This window comes from Ostrea edulis, chromosome 6 (genome assembly GCF_947568905.1).
Source record: "Ostrea edulis chromosome 6, xbOstEdul1.1, whole genome shotgun sequence".
Lineage (NCBI taxonomy): Eukaryota > Metazoa > Mollusca > Bivalvia > Ostreida > Ostreidae > Ostrea > Ostrea edulis.
Window position 1 is genome coordinate 43,491,075 of NC_079169.1, and position 5,000 is coordinate 43,496,074.

Below are 5,000 nucleotides of genomic sequence, written 5' to 3' on the forward strand. Positions count from 1 at the left end.
GATTTTTGATAAAAATATTTTTCATTTTTGATGTTAAACATTAAAAATCAATATATGCACCCAGGGGTGCATAAGCCAAGTTGCATGGGATACATTGTAAAGTCAGGGATGATGTGGCATATTCATAATTGTGAAGAACTAATTTCAGTTTTAAACTTTTCAAGTTACTGTCCAGAAACCATATTTGTCTGAAGTTTTCAATCTATTTTTGGTCAGTATGACCTTGACCTTTGACATTTTTTCTCCAAAATCAATAGGGGCCTTGCTTTGCTGGTATCCAACAATATAACCAAGTTTCATTTGATTCAAATTAAAAATTTTCAAGTTATTCTCCGGAAACTAATTTCTTTTTTGAATTTTAAATCTATTTTCGGTCACTGTGACCTTGACCTCTAAAATGAGCTTCTGTGATGATGCATAACCTTAATTTTCATTTGAAATCTTTCAAACACATTAGACAGTAGATTTTGATCATTAAAAGTGAAAAACAAAATTTTGGGTAAAATCGTGAGTTAGTCCCTTTAAGTCTTGTACTGAACTTAAAAGCCCACACTGTAAATGTCCAGGGACTATTCTAACTCAATTGTGATGTCACATTTGCTTACATTACTCAATAATTGAGACGTATATCTATTAACAAATAATAAAAGTACGTAAACACTTCATCTGCATGGAATCTTGAATTAAAGTGCAGAGAATTTGAAAAAAAAAATCGCTAAAACGCATCAAATATGCATATGGCCGAGTTGCAGTTTGGAATGTGTTCATTGGAATGACCCTAAATTGTGAATGTGAAGGTGAACACTGTTTTAGTAAAAACTAGAACTGTCCTAATGGGACTAATACCCCCCCCCCCCCCCCCCCCGCGGGGCATATAAGATGATGGGAAATATTTAATGCAAGCACATTGGATATTTTCACATTATCTACAGGGCAATCAATGTGAATGCAGAAGTGTATATTCTACAGTACAGCAGTACATGAAATATTAAAAATATGCTTAATATAAACAATGAATACTATTTGGCACAGCTGTATGATTGCAAATCCCTGGTCAACTCTTCTAGTCTTTAGTTTATATTCACTTTGTTAAAGATCATTATGTTATGCCAACTTTACTTTGTCATTGATTTTGTCAGTAAATAAATGACATTAGTATATATAGAAGATGTGCATAAAGTTTGAATGAAATATGTCCAGCGGTATTAGAAATAAACTTCGGACAAATTGCGTCTACGGACAAACGGACGGACAAAGTGATTCCAGTATACCCCCCCAAACTTCGTTTGCAGGGGGTATAATGAATAGTAAGTTAAACAGAACATTTAAGAGAAGGGAAAATACTTATTTTGAAGTAAAATAATGAGTTATAACAAACCTCTGTGGACAATATATATGATTGTATTAATTGCATAGTTCACAAAGGATTTGTATATTGAATTGTGGATGTGTTTATGCATAAAATGAAATACAAGTTAATGTTATAATTCATTTACATTATATCTTCATCCATATAACTTTATGGTCAGACCAGTAGGTTTCGATGATCATGATATGTAAGTTTCAAAGATGCCCCTAGTAGTATGAAAGTTAGAGACCGGACAAGCTCAAATCTATGGCATTTAGTGACAAAGTGACCTTGACCTTTGGACCTCAAAATAAATAGGAACTAGTGGTGTTCCAATCGATTATAATCGAAAATCAGTTGATTGTTGGCAAATTCTAAGCGCTCGATTATGAAAATTTTATTCCAATTAATCTGTTTTTAGATTTTGTTTTCTCAACGACTGTAGTTTTTGAAGAATATTCCAGCCGTGACCTATCTAGTAATCTAAATGTTTTGTTTATCGTAATGGCGGCGCACTCGAAAGCGAAAGTATCCATATATACACAGGAAATAAAGCATGTTCGCTTGGTCAGATACTGAGATAGACGTACAAATATACTATGATTCAGGCATATAAACGAAGGACCATTATTAAAGAGAATCTTGATACTAGTAAAGCCATGTGTGAATTACGCAGATAAAAAACCGCTTTCAAAGGCCACTGTTACTCCGCACATGCGTATCATGTTTTCAGTTGGTAACAATAAATCTCTTTTAATTTATCTGTTTTTTGTGTTTAATAAAATGAATTTCTTTCCTCATTTTGCTTTGCTGAACGTTAGGCCCTAATTATATTTTAATTAAGCTGGATCATCGTCAGTTAATGACATTTAACTTTGATATACGGGCCGTAACTGAAGCAAACAATATCTGTTTTTGGCGACTTTTATATATGTAATTAAAAGAATAAAAAAATACACACAGAAAATATTCACTTACACTTTCTCAGCTATCGAAACAACAAATATAAACGTAGAAAATTTTTATTTACACTTTTTCAATACATATGTACTTAAATTACTTTAATTAATATAGAATTTCTCTATGTCCGATTATAATTGATAATTAGTTAGTTACAGTAAGCCAATCATCGATTATGAAATTCTCACCGATTCCCATCACTAATAGGAACTTTCCTCTTTTGGATGTGATCAAAATATGCAAGTCTGACAAAGACGCACCAAGTAGTATTTAAGTTACAAGCTCAAATCTATGGCATTTAGTGAAAAAGAGACCTTGACCTTTTGACCTCAAAATAAATAGGAACCTTCCTCTTTTGGATGTGATCATGTTATGTAAGTCTCACAAAGATGCACTAAAAGGTATGAAAGTTAGAGACCAGACAAGCTAATTGTGGACGCTGCCCACCCACCCACCCGGACACCCATCCTTCGCCAATTTAAAAGCCGAGATTTGCTACGCAACTCGGCTAAAAAAAATAGATGTAATAAAAAGGTTATTGGCATTACATGTATCTGGAAATATGCCTACCCTTGGTCATAGCATAGAAACAGACCTTGCAATCTTGGCCCGCTTTTCCGCACAACAACCTCGGGTGGACATACATTTCCCCAAGATGCAGTCACTACCTTATAATGCAGTGATTTCGATTTTTATTTTTCCCAGCCGGCAATATTAAGGGATCAAATCAAGGAAATCAACTAAACTACAGGTTAAATCTCTCCAAAACTAAAATTCTTATTTGGGAATTTTTTTAAAAATTAAACATTTACATTGATATTTTGACGATTTGAAATTTGTTCAAACACATAATCTCACTTCATGAATAAAGCATGTGTTTTATACAAAAATCAATATATGCACCCAGAGGTGCATGAGCCAAGTTGCATGGGATACATTGTAAAGTCAGGAATGATGTGGCATATTCATAATTGTGAAGAACTAATTTCAGTTTTAAACTTTTCGAGTTACTGTCCAGAAACCATATTGGTCTGAAGTTTTCAATCTATTTTCGGTCACTGTGACCTTGACCTTTGATCTTTTTTCTCCAAAATCAATAGGGGCCTTGCTTTGCTGGTATCCAACAATATATCCAAGTTTCATTTGATTTAAATTAAAAAATTTCGAGTTATCCTCCCGAAAACCAAATTTTTGGGGGGAATTTTAAATCTATTTTCGGTCACTGTGACCTTGACCTTTGACCTATTTTCTCCAAAATCAATAGGGGTCTTCCTTACCTGGTACCCAACAATATATCAAAGTTTCATTTGATTAGATTGTAAACTTTTCGAATTATCATCCGGAAACCAATTGTTGACGCCCGCCCGCATCACCAAACCAATAGCCGAGTTCAACTTCATTGCAACTCGGCTAAAGATTCCATTTAGAATATACATGTATTTCTGAATTAGTTGACAATAAAAATGAGAGAGAAAAAGAAAGTTTTAGGTTTACTATCAAAGTTGAAGCAACCCCTTTTGTACATTCTGGATCTATGTGCTCGTAACATTAGAGTTATTGCTGCTGGTTTCCAATACATATATTCTAATAGCTCATATTCCCACATTACTGTTCCCAGCCCTCCCCATTCTCATCACAAATACATATATTCTAATAGCTCATATTCCTACATTACTGTTCCCAGCCCTCCCCATTCTCATCACAAATACATTATAATAGCTCATATTCCCACATTACTGTTCCCAGCCCTCCCCATTCTCATCACAAATACATATATTATAATAGCTCATATTCCCACATTACTGTTCCCAGCCCTCCCCATTCTCATCACAAATACATATATTATAATAGCTCATATTCCTACATTACTGTTCCCAGCCCTCCCCATTCTCATCACAAATACATATATTATAATAGCTCATATTCCCACATTACTGTTCCCAGCCCTCCCCATTCTCATCACAAATACATATATTCTAATAGCTCATATTCCTACATTACTGTTTTGACTCATATGAAAAATATATCAAACCTTCTGACTATAAAAAACCTTCCTTTTTCAAACATGTACAACTTCTTAGTGTATATAACTATAAAACTATTGATAAGCTTTGTCAGTATTTAGTGAAAGCTATAAAACTATTGATAAGCTTTGTCAGTATTTAGTGAAAGCTATAAAACTATTGATAAGCTTTGTCAGTATTTAGTGAAAGCTATAAAACTATTCATAAGCTTTGTCAGTATTTAGTGAAAGCTATAAAACTATTCATAAGCTTTGTCAGTATTTAGTGAAAGCTATAAAACTATTGATAAGCTTTGTCAGTATTTAGTGAAAGCTATAAAACTATTCATAAGCTTTGTCAGTATTTAGTGAAAGCTACAAAACAAAGAGAAGCACTATTTATTGACTGTCATTAATGATGTTTCATTTTTCATTACTTAGATTATTTGTTTCTAAACTTATTTCTCTGACAATATATATTTACATATTGTAATAATTCTGAATCCTCTGCCATTTGCCTATATTGTACACATGTACCTATGAGCCACAGGGCTCCTTTGGTCAATAAACAATAAATGAATAAAGTTTAGTCCCTGAACAACGAAGCACTAAAAACAACATTTTAATCATACAAGATAATTAAAAGGTTCTCTCAGTGGGGGAGGGGGGAAGAATAATAATGTCACAACT

At 33.3% G+C, this 5,000-nt stretch overlaps 1 protein-coding gene across 1 annotated transcript in view; it reads right to left on the reverse strand.

The window, feature by feature from the left end:
* Positions 1-5,000, reverse strand: part of LOC125648416 (tRNA-splicing endonuclease subunit Sen2-like) — a 31,023-nt gene that overhangs the window by 11,502 nt on the left and 14,521 nt on the right. The window lies entirely within an intron of this gene.